The sequence below is a fragment of the Empidonax traillii genome, unplaced genomic scaffold (genome assembly GCF_003031625.1).
Source record: "Empidonax traillii isolate 1590-97213 ecotype Southwest subspecies unplaced genomic scaffold, ASM303162v1 scaffold143:size1492093, whole genome shotgun sequence".
NCBI classification, from domain to species: Eukaryota; Metazoa; Chordata; class Aves; order Passeriformes; family Tyrannidae; genus Empidonax; species Empidonax traillii.
Window position 1 is genome coordinate 1,337,370 of NW_020955336.1, and position 18,271 is coordinate 1,355,640.

The 18,271-nt window shown below is 48.6% G+C and overlaps 1 protein-coding gene across 2 annotated transcripts in view; it reads right to left on the bottom strand.

Annotated features, from left to right (window-relative positions):
* Positions 1-17,169, bottom strand: part of ST6GAL1 (ST6 beta-galactoside alpha-2,6-sialyltransferase 1) — a 37,970-nt gene extending 20,801 nt beyond the window's left edge. The window contains exons 1-2 of one of the 2 annotated variants that reach the window (XM_027884361.1): positions 17,034-17,123; positions 7,184-7,342 (exon numbers count right to left, since the gene is read on the bottom strand). The gene's annotated coding sequence lies outside the window, so the exon portion shown is untranslated. Of the gene's footprint in view, positions 1-7,183; positions 7,343-17,033 lie in introns of both variants that reach the window. The other variant, XM_027884363.1, reaches the window with a different exon arrangement.
* Between the last annotated feature and the right edge of the window lie 1,102 nt (positions 17,170-18,271).

The window sequence follows — 18,271 nt, forward strand, 5'->3', positions numbered from 1 at the left end:
ACAGCAAGGGCTGCTCTGTTTTTCAAACCAGGTCTGACTGATTCCTCTGGTAACACTATCCCCTTGTAGCAGCATTTCAAATGTATCTGCTGTCAATAAGCCCACATGTACATTGGTAGGGAAGTGACCTTGTCTAAATGCAACTCAATTTTATGAATCACAGACAATATGTATAGCACAGTTTTATAAATCATAGGCAAAATGCATAGCATAGCCATACCTGGACACCTAGATTTATTCAAAGACATTTAAAGAGATTAAGACACTTCTCCCACCTCAAAGTTTCACACATGTATTTATAAAAACAGAAAACATTAATGAAACTTTCCCGATAAAGCCTTCATATGAAACCTCCTTGCTTATTTTCTTCCCTCAGCACCTCCCCAGATGCTTAGGAAAGGAAAGCAGGTTCAGCAGTACCTCCTATCCAAACGCAAGATGATGTTCTCTGCTTAAGGATCCAGCATGGAGAACACTTGGCAGGAGCAAACAGGTGCCTCTCAAACTAGTTGCAATGACCAACTCTTTGGTGAGATGGAGGACTGGCACAGCTTAGCTACCTCCTCCAGCTGTAAGCTCCCAAAAACAGCATGCCACGCATCAGGCAGCTCCATTGTGCCAGGTACAACCTAGCCAAAGAATTCCCTTTTTCTTCCCCCCTTATGCACCCTGGCAGCATCCCAGTGCTGGATCAGTGTGGCTTTGGGCATGGCATTAATTGATCAGAAGTGAAACAAATCTACACAGTTGCTGGAGGGAGGTAAACACCAAGCTTGAAACACTGTGGGGTTCAGAGACACCAATAAAGGCCATTTTAGTGTCTGCCTGTGTAATACCTCCAGCTCCCAGTGTTTTTAGTCTGCTTTCTTCATCAGAAAACCAGGCATAAAGCCTGGAAAGCACTACCCATCTCCTGTCCCCAAACACATCACTCACTTCCTACAGTTGGCACTTCAGAAACAAGTCTGGCAGCAGAGCTTGCAGATGACAAGTGGATGGATCCCTCATGGATCTGAGCCACACCCCCACCCACCCCTTGAAGCAGGCAGCTTTCTGCCCTCTGGTATTTAAGCCCACAGAAACTCCACACACGTGGGAATTTGTGCTTCCCCTATGAAGGGTGCCATTGTGCCATCCCCGTGGCACTGCCTTACAGGCATGAGCAGACAGGAGGAACTCGGGCACTGCTCACAGCAGCAACAGCTCCTGGAATCCGCAGGATATCGCTTTCCCAGGATGTCACTAAGGGTGGCCCATCTTTCCTGGGTCTGTATAGTGCCAGGGGAGAAGCACAGCTACGGTCACCTTGTGTTTGCCTGTGCCTGACACACCTGGGGGAGGGCTCCAGAGGTGCAGCCAGCACAGGCTGGGCACGTGAGCCTGGCATCAGCACACGGCCCAAGAAGCGGAGAGTGCAGAGAGCTCCACGTGGCGCCCAGCCGGGGGAACCAAACACAGGGCAGGGTGGCTGAGAAAGCAGGGAAGAAGGGAGACTGCCAGTGAATCTTAGCACAAATGTGGTTTTCATCTGAGCCAGGTAACAACTTGCAGCATGGAGGGAGAGATCTAGACAGCTAATTCCAGCAAAAACACAAGTTACTCCCTAAAGCGGTACAGGAGGCCCCAGACATTTTTTTATTTCCTCCACTCGATATTGGCTCTCATACTGCTCCTAGCACAGTTCTGCAGTCTTTCTCTGAGCCTTCCAGAGCAAGGAAAGATCCTTGTCTTCCCCCACAACCTGACAGCACTTGGCTGGATGAAGGGATGAGCTATGGGAGGAGGAATGAGATATGAGGGATGGGAGAAAGACGTTCTTGCCCAGAGCTGGACTCTTGCACACATATAGCTCTTCCTGGCCACTCAGTGCCACCTGGCCCCAAAGACACCAGACTTCCTCTTTCATTAAGAGAACTGCCCCCAAACACAGAAGTCAGGCGTCTGTCATGCCTAGGATGGATGGCTTGGAAAGGGAAGGGAAGCTCAAAAAAGCACATATAAAAAAAAACAAGGGGTGGGAGGGAGCGTTCCTTATGAATTCTGCTGGTGTCCTGCTGCTGAGAAATGCAGTAACACAAGCAGCTGGTTAGACCATTCTTGGAAAGTTTCTTTTTGTTGGTTTTCACCTGATTCCAGCACCCTTTGATCATACATTGCTTCCCAGTAGGGATGGAAACATGATACACATGGGGGTGACCAGCAGGTCAGCTTCAAAGGTACAAAGCTGACCCAAAGTACAGCACTGAAGTAGATGCCTTCAACTTCATCAAATTTATGCTGCACTGCTCTTCCTTGGGATCATCCCAAAGTCCAGCCAATTCTTTCAACTAACACCTCAACAACCCAGACACACATCAAAGAGTTCCAATGGGGTTTCTCCCACCCCAAAAGAAGGAAACTGCACCACAGCATCAAACACTTGACAGTAAGTTGAAACAAATATTTGCCAGGAAGAAGTTACAGAATACTGCAAAACCTGGGTGTAAGCTGAGGCTGTGCAGGAAACACTACCTACAGTCATCTCTTACAACAACACACCTCAATGTACCACAAAGGTAAGTGCAAGGGCCAAACCCATCCACATCCCAGCAGCAGCAGCATCCTGTGCAGACAAGGAGCCTGTAGAAATCCAGCTGACATGTTCCACACGCACAGTGGTGGCTGCCCGGGGGTGACTCACAGAACCCCTTGGGAGGACACCATGCCTTCCTGCTCCACAGGAGGAGCTGGGTGTTCCCTACAGCAGTGGCCTCCCATGCCACAATTCCCACACAGTGCTCAAGGCTGATCTCATTCCACCTCTAGCACAAGGCCACCTTTTCTTGCTGCTCAACATCCCATCCAAGCTCAAAGTGGAAAAGCACTGAGCTTGAAGTTCACTGAACTTTAAACAAGGCTGACTTTTGATCAGGCTCAGACTAAGCTTTAGATTAAAAGTTACTCATTCATTTTATTTAAACAAATCTGCCTGCCTTTACTCCAGCACACTTTAAAGGGACAAGTTTTTAAGTATTTCATTTGGGAATGCCATCACAGTCTCATGGGAGTTGATCCCAGATGATCCTTCATCTCCTTTTTCGTTCCTCTTCCCACCAAAACGATCCTTTTGGATGCTTTGGTACAGCAATGCATCTCCCTCTCCTCTCCACAAGCTCCCCTCCAGGTTCTCAGAGTGGGAGCTTGGCTGCTACCACACCATGTTTTAATCTTGCACAGGCATCTGAAGGCACAAAGTCTTGGATATCTCTTGACAGAAGAAGCACAATTTTTCTTCCCTCCTCATGCCATCATACCAGTACCCCCTGAGGCTAAACTGGCAGAGGACCCCCAAGCCCCAGGTATGCTGGTTAGAATATCTCCTCTCATGTAGGAGGAACCACAGCACTCCAATATGAAAGCAAAGAAAAACAGCAGGGAAGCCTAGCAGAGTTGTCTTACAGTATTTTAGGATTATTAATTTGCATTGCACTGGTCTTTTTGTTTGTGGTGGTTTTTTTTCCCTTTTTTTTTTTTAATTTTTATTTTTATTTTCAAGAATCAGGCCAATTCAGCTAAGGTGGTTCTGCTTCCACTGAGATAGGTATTGCGCTCTCTCTTGGATTTGTAATACACATACTTAAATACTTACATACATATCCTCACCTATTTTTGAGTTAGGAAATAATGCATTCACAATAAAGAGACATTGCCGAAATAAAAGCTTTTTCACAGGTTGTCCAACATGAATATAGGCCAGAGTTCTACGTTGTCAAGGGAATCACTTTTATAAAGTGTTATCTCTGAATTTTCTTTCTTTATTCTAAACAAACATAGAAATGATTAGTTAAAATGCATCAGCCTGATGAATATCTTCTGAAGTCTGCTAGAACAGCAATTTTCCCCCCCCCCAAAGTACAAGGCTAAAAAAAATTACAAGCCTGACCCAGTTTACAGGTTCGTCTCATTTTGGGTTGTGCATAAAGCTGGATCTCTGTATGGCATTATCTGCAGCCATCTCAACGAGGGGACGCATTGACGCTTCACAAACTTGCAGCAAACCTCCCATGCCCCTTTTGGGAGCTCTTTAAAAGCTGAGTGAACAGAGCTCTTTCAGAGATCTCGGCAGATTAGGACCCAAAGAGGTGAAAAACCGTTTGCGTGAGAGCAGGGAAGCAGAGCAGAAATTTCCCACACGCTCGTCTCGGGGCACCAGCTCCCCTGAACCCTCTGACGTGGGCAGGAGCTGCTGCCGGGGCAGATGGAGGCCCGGGCTCTGCACCGCTGATCACACGCGGTACGGCAGTGACAGCGGTTTCAGCGCTCGCCACTGCCGGCAGTGGTACCTGAAAGAGCTATTTTAGGAGATCAAGGACCCACAGCGCTGTGGGGAGCAGGGGGGAGGGCTGCAGGTGGAAATACACGCTACCTGCGAGGAACCAGGTGCCTTCCTGGTGGGTCTGCATCTCCAGGACTCTCCTCTTCCTACTAAGAAATCCCCCCCAAGGCCCTTCACGTCCTCTCCAGCATCTGGACTGCACAAGGGGCTCCCTGGTTTCTGTGGCCTTACCCCCCAGGAAAGTATGCAGGAAGTAGCAGGAAGCTGCTTTCCTGCCTCGGTGAGATGCCACCTCCAGCCCTCCTCCCACCCTCCACAAGCTTTTCTTCTTGGAAGGCCTTTCCTTGAGTGCATTTTTGGATCTGATTTGGTGGGAAAAGCTGAGCACTGTGTGCAGTGCCTGTCCTGGGCTCATGCCCTCTACTCACCGTAGTGTTTCAAAGCTAATGCAGGAGTCCCACAAAATGCTTTAAGGGCAAAGCAATGTCTGAGGAGGGTGTCCTCTGCCACAGCAAGGACCTCATGCATGTCAAAGAGTAGAAGCCATGAAACATAGCAGAAGCCATATAGAAACAGGCTGGCAGAGTGACCACAGAGCCACACAGCCCCACAGCCAGCTCCTGATAGAGCAGCTGCCCCAAACTGCTGGCAGTGGTGGGGACATCTCTACAGCACACACAAAGCTGCAGCAAAAACAAGCAGGTGAGTTTGCACTGCACTTCAGCACGAGCACACAGAATTAACTGCTCTTACACAACACGATCACATCTGCACCGTCCTGTTATTGTGAAAGAAAACTGTATTTTAGTACGTGATCAAAGGCTTTGCTGATCACACTCCGCTGGTCTGGACACCCACCTTGGGAAACCACTGCTAAACCTGGACTCGACACACCAAAGCTCATCTCCTCCACCATCAACCACCTACACCCAACACATAATATCCTCTTTTCCTACAGGCAGGCTCTGCTCCTTTCTAAAGGGGGAGAGGGTCAGAGGCTCCCACACAGCCACAGGGAGCACTGGATCGTGAAGGGAGGGCCGGGCCAATTTCTGGTTTTACTTCCCTATTTCAGATGTACCCAACGGAGGAAAGAGAAAAGTCCCTTTTCCATTTAAGTTATTATCATGTAACAGTGTAACTGCTGGTAAGAGGGTTAGGCAGACAGAGAGGTACAGATACTACAGACCAAATACATCACTTTGCTGGTTTTCAAATATCCAACTCCCCCAGCAGCCTTGGCATATTTAGCAAGCCAGGCCTAACCAGGCTGCCTAGTCCAAAACTGCACTTAGTAACAGGGAGCTGGGTTTGCTGTTCAAGAGGAAGACTTGTGAGTGTTTTGAAAGGGGCTAAAGATTTAATTCTGGCACAAATGGAAGGTGACTCTTCAGTGTTACCAACACACATTAAGAGGAGGAATATCTCTGCACTAAAAGTGAATCTGAGCTTGAAAGGTTAGCTTGGTTTTGGATTTCAGAGGAACAAGGAAGAAAAACAGAACTAAAAAAACCTCCCCTTGTCTCCCAAGAACAACAAAAACCGAGAAGTTTTGCAGGGGCTGAGCTCCATGGCTGACCTGCTTCTTTAAACCTCTCTTCTACAACCAAATTCTACCTAACTAGAAATCAAGTTGTCTCCAGCTTAGTTTTCTTTTCCCCATGCAAAGAGCAACTGCCCAAGATGTCCAAGACAACGTGCCACACTTTGTCTTTTCCACTCACCCACCTCCCGCAGTGTGTTCCCACTCCTGCCAGTGCTCCCCAGGCTCCACACAACTCTGTCTTGATCTCTGTGCAAATTTGGGCTGCTCTCTGCCCTCTATGGGGATGGAAATCCAGCAGCCTCCAGGCAGGTAGGCTGCTGGAGCTCCACCAGCCCTGCCCAAGCGTTTCCGTTTGCAATGCTAAAGGTAACAAAACACTGGGAGGGACAAGTGTTCCTCAGCCAGAAAGGAAGAAAGGGTGGTGCATTTTCCATATTAAAAATTCAGGTTTTAAGCAGAGGAGAGGAGATTAGCATATTTCCAGCAGAAGAGGAAGTGGGGAGCAACAGCTGGCACTCCTCATGCCAGCAATTTAAGGATTCAGAGAAGCAGCTAGACAACAAGGTCCTCCCAAACCATCTTCACACATGAAAACAGGTATAAACCCAACACTTACATTTGTAGTTGCCTCTAAAAATGGTCCCTACCAAGTGATCTTTCCCGTGCATGAGAGGAAAGGTGCATGAGCGCCTTCCTCAGTCACTGCAATGGCTCACATGACCCAGCCTTTTGGGCTAGCTTATTCCTGAGGGCAGCTCCCAAGCCTTGCAGTGCTACGATAAGGGGCAGGATGCCAGCGGGGAAGGGTGACAAACAGGCAGAGTAGTGGCACCACCACCAAAAGCACTTCAGACATGTTCAGAGGAGGTCTGAAAGTAGGCAGCTAATTACTCCAACCCAGAACCACAGGCAATATCCCCAGAGGGTTTCTATGGAAAGCCCTTACCAAAATGAGCCCCAACACACATCTTATATTCATTTTACGCAAGGCACAATAAATACTGGATCTCAGACACGAATCTCTGGCACACTCCCAATACGTGTCAGCTTCTACAAGGGCTCCCACAAGAAGCAGAACAAATGTTTTATTTTGCTTTAAAAGAGAAATATAGGATAGCTGCAAAGGGAATAGCAGAGAACCCTTCTCGTTTTCTTTACCACCCTCCAAACTCTGCAAGCAAGACGAGACAGGCCCAGTGCCAACAGCGGTGCCTCTGAATGTGCACAGCCTTGCCATGCCAACAGCATTCCTGCTCCTGCTGCAGGCATGTGGAAATGAAAAAGGGGCACTGAAAAGAAAAAGAAGAGCCATGGTCATTCACCTTCATCTTCAGGTTCCTTTGCCGCCCACAGCAGTTCCTTGTCATTCCCTTCCAGGCAGCAGCAGGTTGCCAGGTAAGATCTGCAGGAGGTACCACCACGGGGAGCACATCCGTGCAATTCTTCATGCTCTCATGTCCCTTTTAATCGAATTCTCTCGCCTAGGAAAGAAATCAAGATGTTAGACAGCTACATCAGACTGATCAGAAGTCACTGGACAGGGGACTACAACCACCAGCCAGGACCACACAGCAAATAAGCAGTGACACAGAAACACTAGAGCATGCAGATACTGCTGTGCCCACACCACAGGCAAGGGTATCCCGGGTAAGATCAACAAGCGAGCTGCCAACACCTCTAAAATAACTTGGGCTTGAGTAAAACAGCTCACAGAGCCTTATTTTGAAGGCAAAATCTGCTGGTGAACACCTGCTGTCTGCAGAACTTCCCAGAGTCTAAAGCCAGGAGCCAGGGTCAGGGAGAGCTGGTACTATTGAGATCAGGGCAGAAGAACTCACCTTTAGTGCTGGGTCTATGGGTCCCTAAGGAGTTCTGAGCAATGCAACCTGTACAAACACACCTGCAAAGACCCTCTTGAGGATCCCTCTCCCACTGGACCATCCATAGCAAAAACCACTGCCTACCCTAGCACAGCAGAGCAGTGATGCACTGCATTTAACTGATGACCCTTGCTGGAAACACAAAAGAGCCTTTACAGACTTTATATTTCTAACCTCTCCCCTACTTCTAAAAGAAACTCAGTGCAACTGCAGCACGTGTCCTAAAATCCTCTTAAATAAGACATTAATCACAAGACTGTTTAGCAAGTGAGAGCACACAGTCCGCTCGAAAAAAGCTGCCTCCCATAATTATCCTGCCTTGGGCAAGTTTCCAGTGTATGTGCATGGCCTGGCATATGTTTCACCTCGAGTCCAGCAGCTCAGGTTTCTGCTCTCAGCAGGGAACCCAAGCACACACAGCTTAGGAAGAGGTCCCAATATGTCCATAACTCAAATTAATGCCAGCATGAACCATCCAAGGACCCTAATGCAGTGCAGTACACCATGGCAGGGGAGGGAAAGCAGTGGCAGGAAGGAAAATGACCTGTGCAAATTATGGCTAATCCAATCTCTCACTCAGTAGCAGTCTTATCTAGGTATTGTCCCACCAGGATCTTTTTCCACAACTACCAAATAAGCAGAAGTTTCTCACTGCTTTCCTCAGACAAGATCCTACAAAGACCAATATTTTCATTTCAAATCCATCTTGCTTGAGATGAATTCAACTTCCCTGATCCTGCTCCCCAAAACAGAGTCGAAGAATTGCTCATTTTTCCAGTGAGTAACACCAAAGTAGCTTCTCCACAGGCTTTATTTAAGGGGGTAGTTTTTGCAACTTATCTGCTCTGAACCATTACACATAGGCTCCTGGTAACAGCTATAAAAAAATTTCGTTAGAATTACTGATAACACCAACAGCAAAGTTCAGTTTTCAGAAAGACAATAAGTGCAACTACAGAGAAGAGGCAGAATGGATCTGGACATTTGAAGAGGGGTTTGGGTTTTTTGGTTGGTTTGTGGCTTCCTTTTTTTTTTTTTCTCCTGCAGTTTGTTTTCATGAAACATAAAAGAAAGCAAGCCAAGGATGTGGGAGGGCTAAGAGATGCTCAGCGACCAGGGAGACCCAAAGTTCTCTAGGAGATGGCAGTTTAGGAATCTGCCAAGAACTGAAATGGGCTAGAAGGAGCAATACTGGAGGGAAGAGCAGGTTTCTTGGAGCATATGTCTAGCCAGGAATTTAGCTGAAGAAAATGCTTTAAAACAACTTCAAGATTGTGACACACAGCATTAAAACATGCAATAGCCTGTGGGGCAACCTCAGGTGGGGAGAAGCAGGACATGATAACCTTCACTCCCAGCCTGAGTGTTTTCACTTCAGAAAAACAGCCAGCAGTGGGCAAAGCCAGCGACAGAAACCTGCCCACCAGCACAGCCTGTGCTTACCAAAGCCTTGGCAGGTGGCCTTAGGACAGCCATGGTGGCTCAGGCTCTCCAAAAGTCGTTACCACCATCACCCCAAAGTCCCCAGCACCAGCTGGCCCAGAACAGCACATGCTGGGGCTGCATGACTGGGGGACACGGGGGCTGGCAACATGGTCACAGCTGCTCCCTCCACCTACTGCAAACCCTGTGCCGTGTTCAGTCACACCCCAGGTTCGTTTTCCTTCAGATCAGGGAGTTATGGCATCCAGGGGATATCCACATGGGTAGGAGCTGGGAAGAAGGATCTGAGATCTCCTTACAGCAGTGACTGGTTTCATCAGCTCAGCCGCCAGTCAGACGCAGACGAGGTGCTGAGCAGGCCAAGCACTGCCCGATGAGGGTTCTGACAGATGGGGAGGGCTGAGGCTCAGCCTAAACCCTGCTGAAGCAGAGCTAAGCCGTGAGCAGAAGGGGCTGGGGCAGAGCCCTTTCCTGCCCTGCAGGCTCCCAGGCAGCCACCCCACTGCTCAGCCCTGCTGCAGCAGGCAGGCCATGACGGTCACGCCTGAGGGCACTGCACAGATGTGAAACGCACGCACCAGCCAGGCAACGATTAGGGGGAAAATTAAGCGTTTCAAACATCACCTGCAGGGCTTGACTTGCTGTCCTCACCCAGTGAAAAATCTCAGCTCAGATGCTGCAAAGGAATAGTGGGGAGAAGTCATTTCTGCAATACCTCAAAAATGTGAGGCTTCCAGAGTGTTGTCTGCATGGAGACAGATGGGAAGAATCAAGCCAAATTAATGTCAGGAATTAATTTTAAAAGTATGAGTTAACATGCATTAATGACCTTGGTACACCCCCACATCTGTAGCTATGGTAAGCTTAAATTTCCTTCATTCCTATTCACTTCCAGCATGAACTAAACTGATTTTAATTAAGTGTCCACACTGAAACTTAACATCATTTCCGACATCAAATTTTACAACTAATCTTTAATTAAGCCTTCTGAATTTTTCTCCTTAGATTGCAAGTATATGATCCTCTGTCTAATTAAACAATCCATCCATGAATATTTAATAAAATAGTTACCCAACTGCACTCCCCTAATAACTAGGAAAACTTCTCAACCTTAGTTCAACTGAAAGACATGGGTATTTTGCAAAGTGATTTACAAAATGATAAGAAGTTTCCAAAACTGAAAGTGAGAAAGCAAAGGTGAGCTACGACACACTGAAAAATTAAATTGATTTTTACCCCAGATGCAGATTTGAAGGACTTTCCGCTGGTTTTTAAAAACACACGTTTAACCACATTTGAAATTGCTGAGCCACATCCACAGGGCCTAAAATAATTCCCAGTCAACACCCACGCCATTATAAAAGAATAAAATAGAAGACAGAATTAGTGACTGCTCTGAAAGCCAGCACATAGATCCAAAGAAAATTAGGATCTAATTTTCTCCCTCCTCTCTGCACTTTTCAGACCCCTCTGTTAAAGTAGGCCATGGTTCATGCCCACATCACATGGAGCCACTGCTCAGTGCCAAATCTACAGCACCTTTTCAGACTCCTCCATCCAGAGGAGAGCTGCTCACTCTGCAGGATTCAAGACGGCTGTTCTTTAATCACAGGTTAAATTAAATTCAAGGAGCCTGAAAATGCCAGTGATCCCTCACTTTGTAGGACGAGCAGAAAGCCTGACTAACCCATCACACAAGGCATTCCTGAATTAAAGTGGCCTTCCAGCACTGCTGTTCTTTGCTCTCCAGCTGGGCACTCCCACAGCTCATAAAATACCCTTTCATATCACAGGCAAAAGCAACACTTATTTCTATCAATCCCATTTTTGCCTTTGGTAATCCCTCTGCCTCCAATTAAAACACACCAGGGGTCTATTTCATCTATGCTCCCGCTTCCTTCAACCTGAATCCCACCTGTGTTCCACTAAAACCTGCCCCTGCAGCGTTTGTTGGAGATCCCTTGCATGATGCCTTTTGCTCAGAAAGGTGCAAAGGCTCTTGTAAAAAAAAAAAAAAAAAAAGCCCCTCTCCACCTTTCTTGCAGGCTGCAAGAAAGGTCAGCCCAAATGCTTCCCTTCTCCAGGCTGATCAATCCCAATTCTCTCAGCCTTTCCTCATAGCAGAGCTGCTCCATCCCTCTAATCATTCTGGGGGGCCTCCTCCAGATTTGCTTCAACAGGTCCATGTCCTTCCCGCACTGGAGACCCCAGAGCTGGAAGCAGCACTGCATGTGGGGTCTCACACAAGCAACAGTGAGATTAGCTATTACAATCTTGTACATTTAAAATTCTAATTTCTTTAAGATCCCTTGCAAGCACAAAGGATGCAGGATTACAGTCAGGTCAGCGGGATAACCAAGAATTTACACAGTTATTCTCTACCTCTGCACTAAAGTTATGTTATGTATGTATGTATGTATGTAGTTCTGCAGAACTAAACCTTTGGGGAATGACAAGAAATCCCTAAAACCAAACAAATAAACATTAACAACCCAACTTATGTAACAAGGGATTATCCTCAAATTTTCAGTCTTGCTAGGCAATGCAACTCAGCGTGAAGGCACCTTCTCTGAGCAATCAGAGATTCTTATTTATTTATTTATTTAAAATGCAAACTAATTGCTTTCGAGGTGCTCTGTGCCTCAGCCATTGTGTTCAGAAGGCACAGAGCTCGCAGACTTTCCTGAGAATTCTGCTTTACAAACAAATGTAGGGGTAGGGAAAAAAAAAAAAAGTAATTTCTCTGGTGCTGCCCATTAAATGTTATTCCAAGGTAAAAAGCAGGTCCTTGAGATGAGCACAAGGAAACCAGGACTACAGATTTCTTTTAGTCCCCAGGAGATCCACTTTAGAAAGCAGCTATCACTGCTGCATGACTGCCATGGCAATTTTTATTGTCATCCCATCCCAGTGGGCATCACCACACTCTCCCCACAGACTCAGGACTCTGCTGGCACATGCAGGTTCTTTGCAGAAAATCCAGTGAACGAAATCATTGGATTGGAACACCTTTGATTGCCTAATCAGCAAGTGCTGTACCACAAAGACAAAGGTAAGTCATAATGCATATTAATAAGTTAATCCCTCCTGTCAACAACCTCTATTTTTCTGCAAAATTCTACAGCTGAAAATCCAAACTGTTGCAGCCACCCTAAGAGGATGGATGCAATACTGATGAGGGGAGCACTAGCTTGTTTCCCTCACCCCCAGGAGTCCCAGGCATAAGCCTGGGCTGTGTGACAAACACTCCTGCCAGTGCCACGGGAGCTGCTGAACAGCTCAGTGTGCAAAACACAGCCAGCCAGATTGGCATCCTGTGCTGGATGGTTTGGGCTCTCCACTTCCTCTGGCAGCACCGAGGCACGCACCAGCACCAGCTTCCCTCAGTTCATTTGCAGCAGCTGCCAGTTCCTGGTGGGAACACACATCAGGAGCACGGAAGAACAGTCAGGAGCACAGTCTGGCTCAGAGCTCTCCTCTGCCTGTACCGATGCACCATTCCCAGGCAAAGGAGTCTGGGGCACCGGAGACAACACACAAAAGCAAAGACCTCCCTGCACTTCAGCATCCTGTTGGTGAAAGGGGGGATGTTCTGTGTAGTGTTTCCATTTTAAATAAAGGTCTCGCAAACAAACCTTTCTTCAGCTACTACAGAAAAAGAAACAGCCAAATGCTGTGTTGCAGCTTTCTGCACAACCTCTGCTTGAGAACGGACACTGTGGTAACTTGTGAGCTACAGACCATGAGCAAGTATTTAAGAACATCTGATAACTTGCTGGCAGAGCTGTCAGTTCAGAGACACCTCAAGCCAAGCACCTCAGACAGCCTCCAACTACTGCAGAGGGACCAGCAAACCCAAGCTAGGTAGAGGCAGCACTTGGAACCTGCTGAGACAAAGCCAGAGGACAGATTTCCTCTCTTCTGGTTTCACAGACAAGCTCCTGGCCCATGTGCAGTCTACTGGTACATGCTGGGAAGCACAAGCACACCAGAATGTTGCTTCCCAGCATTCTTCAAACCAAGGGATCTATTCCGCAGAGCTGAAATCATAATGACAGCTAGGAACGGGTTTAACTGCTGCCTTAAAACAACCGAGTCACTGTTTGCAGACCCAGTTCTGGACTCTCCTTTTTATCATCGTTCACCTCCTCACTCTGGAACCAGTAGAAGAACTCATCTGTGAGTGGAACAAGCAGATGTGCATTAACATCAATATCATCAGTGACCACAGAGAGGGTTTTTACAGAAGAAGCTTTGGGTTTACATCTCACTAAAGACTGAGCTTGCAGAACATACTTCAGAAAGACAATAAAACTTCTTTCTTACTTATAAGAAACTGGCTCAAATATATAAGTTTTTCCAAGGTTTTTAATCACACAAGTGATTAGAGGATCTGATAACAATGATCTCTGCTGGATAGACATCTAAGAGCATTTTATACTGAAAGCATTTTATTTCATCTTCTACGTTTTTCATCAGCACAATTATAATTAAAAGAACATTCAAAGGAACCACTTATATTTCACACTTCATTGACAGTCAAGCAGCACAGACTTCAAGCACATCTGAAGTCACCAGGAGTTTTAGTAAATCCCTACATAATCTCAATGAAAATGTTCTTCAAACATAAAGATCTCCAGCAACTGGGCCACCCTAAACTCAGAAACAAAGGCCATTCCTGGTGAAGCAGTTAAAGTGAAAGCTGGAATATGTAGGTCAGCAATCTAAGAGGGGCTATGGTTACGACAAAGTATCAGATTGATTCATAATGCTCTTTGATTGCTAATCCTGTGCAGAATTGTGATTTACATCACTCTACCAAAATCTGAGGGCTATGGAAAAGATCCATGCACTTTTCAGAAGATCATCAAGACAATTCTGTCCGATCTTTTACTGGGATATTTATGAGTGTTGAGTAGAGAACGGGAAAATGACATTTTCACCAAGAGCTGTGTGCACCACTGAGCCTCTCCTGTGGAAAGGGAGGAGGACCATAACTCTGTGGCATCATTCCTGCCCTTCCCGAAACTGCCAATTCAACAGATCAAGGGGATCAGGAGGAGCACTGGACATCAAAGAACTTGAGTTCGAATACGTCCTCCATGTCAGTCAGCCTGTGAGCAAAGGGCAGGGCAACCCAACACGGATTTGGGCCAGCACCCATTATCATCCTGCAGTTCTTACAGCCTGGAGCAAGACAGGAGCTGGGTGAGATATGTTCTGCCAAGGGCCTGTGGTTAAAGGTGCCTGTATGGGCAGTGCCATGGACACACTCCCTCCAGCACAGGGGCTGCCCTTCAGTGTCCCTGTGTCTTCCAACAGAGGCCAGCAGGGACATAAGCCTCTGAATATACAGTAATCTGCTTCTGCAGCAGTTTCTCCTGCACCACTGTCTCAAGGACAGAGTTAAGATACAATACATTACAAGCTGCATCTGCTTTGCCCTTCATTAGACCACCCCTGTCCACCTCATACTGGCACCTCTAATTCCTCCCACGCATTTCCAGCTCCTGCAGGAGATGACTCTGCCAGCAGTCACTGCAAACCAAGGTTTAAGTACTTGCCTATTTTGTCCCTGGAAAACTAGGTCTCTGTGAACAATGACACACCTTCATTTCCACTGCTTGGTTTTAACCAAGTTAGAGTATTTGCAAACAAACAGTAGCAAGCAAAGCAAGCAACCTGCTCATGAAAGACTCATCAACACCTTTGTGTCAAGGAATTAGGCAGAGATGATCACATATTTCTCCTGTTTTCTGAACCTGACCTCACATTTGCTGCCAGCAGGAGACACGTACACACCCAGCTGAGCACTGCAGCTCCAGTGATTATGTGCCACCTCACTGCACCGAGTGTCTATCTCCATTTTCAGGCCAGCCACCTCTTTTGCCAGAGGAACACATTTTTGTCAGGGGATCCACAATGTTCCTTTAAAGCCCACAAAGCAGAGCCCATTCCACAGTATTTTGCTTACCTAAGGGAAGCAAGCACTAAATGAAGGAAAGGAAGCCAGTAGACATTTATGTGGAGCCAAGCTGCAGCCCTGCATAGCTGTCCTGTCCCCAGCACTGACAGCAGCTGTGCCCAAGGTTCCCCAGCACATACCTCAGCACTGCAGAGCTGCTTGTCTCTGCAGCACCATCACCAAAACAACTCATTTGCTAAACCAGAAGGAAACAGATGATTTACCTGGACTCAGCACCTGGATCACCTCCAGAGCAGCAGCTTAGGCAAAGCAAGGAGAGCAGCTGCCCGGAACAAAGGAGCCCGGGAAACGGGCTGTCTGTCCTCAGAGGTGCCCAGGTCTGCTGGCTGCAACCCCTCATGCCCTCACCCTCCAACATCAAGAAGTGCAGCTAATAAGAAAAGTTTGCCTCATTAGACACTCTTGGCCTCTGTCCCAGGGGCCTTCTGGGGAAGATTTTTCCTGGTAATATTCTTCCTCCCGAGGAACATTTAGCATCACTCCTATCTATATGAACTCCTCACCTCTCTATAGCTTCACCTAAATCTTCCCTGACACAGTAACAAAGCACAAGGGATGTGTGTTTGTTACCTTGTCCTGGATCCCAGCAGATGAAGGCAACTCTCCAAGATGAACAGCAAAGGTCAATACAATAACCAGGTTTAGCAGCAAAAGCCAAGGCCAGAAAGCTGTCCCTTTGCCCCTCAGTAACATACCTCAGGTACACCTGCCCCATTCTGCTGGGGTCTCCATCTACAGACTCCTCTCTGAAAGCAGAAGGATGATGTAGGCTTGAATCACTGCTCTCCAATATATTTAAGGTTCTCCTAGCTCAGAAAAATGATTCCACAATCCTTTGTGTGAGGAGGGTTATAAAATCCCGTTAGGTTAACTACCAGCCTTGGGGCAAGTGGAGTCTTGTGAACGTGTCACTAAAGGAGGAGTCGCACATAGCAAGTTAGATTCATTCCTCACATATTAATAGGCAGCTCTGGTTTCTCACTCCCTCACAGCCAGGAAAATCTCCTGCTAGATCCAGCTGCCCCACGACGGCACCTTTCCCCTCTCAGATATTTGTTTTGACACTGTCGGTGATTAGAACCAGTTGCAGCAAGCGGATGTGGAAACAGCAAAGAGCAGCAGCAGTTCCCACTCCTTCAGCCCCTGCTCCCCTTCCACCGCCCTGATTTACTGGGGGCTCATAAACACAGCAACAAAGATTTGCCCTGAAAGAAAAGCCTAGAGCACGGTAGCACAGAAGACACACTACATATTATTCAGTCTCTCTGCAGCCTGACCTGCTGTGCGCTATTACAAACGAATGCAGCTACTTCTAAAATTACTCAGAGCGCGTATCCCCTGCTACAACTCGCGGGTCCGTGCGGGCTGACCCAGGCCAGCAAAGATCTGCCAAAATTTAGGCGAGGGTAAGCACAAGCCGAAGGAAAGGCAGGGGCCGCGATCTGCCTCATCCCCCGCCCATCCTCTCTCCCTCAGTGGCGGAACCGCGCGGGCTCCGCGCCCACCACCGAGTTTTGTGCTGGCAAAGCCCCGCCAAGCGGGGAGAGAAGCCGGGGCAGGGGGGACGGGGAGCCAGGGCAGCCACGGCCACCCGCGTCTGCCGCTTCCAAGTTTATATTGATGGGGTTATAGTGATAAATGATAATAAGAATTAATAAAGTTACGAGCTGGCGCTCGCCCGCCCCGCGCCGCGCCGCTCCCCGGAGCCCACCCACACCCGCGGGTCCGCCTCACGCCGAAGTGGAAACCCCTGAGGGCGACGGGGCCGGGCTGGGCGCGGCCCTTCCCGCCCTCCCACGGCACCTGCGACCACGCCTGCCCCTCAGGCAGTGCCTCACTCCCCGCCGAGCCGCTGCCCCTCACCGCCAGCCCGGCCCCGCCGGCCCTCGGCCGGTCCCTCACTCACCGCCGCCGCCCGCCTTTGTTGCCGCCGCGGCCGAGGCATTTAAGGCGCTGAGGCGGGGGGGCGGGGGCCGCCGCTCGGGGGAGGCGCCGCCGCCAGCCCGGCTAGCTAGGCGGGCACGGGGCATCCTCCGCACCCTGCCCGTCCTCCCACCGTGGCAGAGCTGCGGAGAGGAGGAGCGGTGCCTCTGACCGGCCGCCCCCCAGCACAGCCCAGCCCGGGTACCCCTTCAAAGCCCGGGCAGCCGTGACACCGGGCTGGGGAGGGGCTCGCTCGGGACCGCATGTGCCTGGCAGAACGTGTCCCCGCTCTCCGCAGCACCCTGGGGTAGGAGCCCCACCGCGGGCCCTGCCCGCCGGCCTCGGGGACGTCGCTCTGGAAAGGCGCAAAAAGCGATCGTCCCCGTTACTGGCACGGGCAGAGCTGCCATCCAACTCCATCACTACGGGCTCATTTTGAATAGACACTGCAGATACGTCAATACTTCATTAGCGAGCCGCAGTCAGCCTCCCCCAGCACCTATTTTAGGGCGGCCCCGGGAGAGCCCTCTGGCCTACGGCTCCCTCGGGTCCACCGAGGAATGCCCGTGGCATGGAAAACGGGGCACATGGCTACTGGCTGGCTTAAACTGGCTTCAGCCTTTAACTGCTTTCAGCGTCTTCCCTGTCAAAAGCACAAGCACAAGCACGAGCAGGGATCTGTGCGTGCAATACATTTTTGCCAAACTGTGTATTAGTCAGGGTCCAGGCAAGGTAACCTCATTATTGCAATCGTAAAAGCTTGAACTCTGAGCCCTGGCTGTGCAAGCCAACAACAAAGGTCCTGCTTAAATCAGCACCAGTTCCCATTGTGGGCAGTAAGGGCTGCAGGACACAGTACATTGTACCTATCCTGGCTGCTGCACTTCCACTGCTCAACTGGAAAGAGCAAGCAAACTGTTTCTGAGGTGTATCCATGTTTTTCCACCTTGAAAGGAGTCAGCATCTAGTCTGGGGTTATATCCTTCAAGTTTGTATCCACAATCAGCATCTCACTGTGCATTATTCCCACTTTGCACGGAGATGGTATTCCCCTGCTCAACGTACCTCTGCTCCCACTGGACAGAGCAAGGTCTTCCCAAGGGCTTTCCAACATCAGAGAAGATGAAACATCTGCAAGGACAAGTAAAGTATTTCAGGATAAACCCTCAGAAAAGACA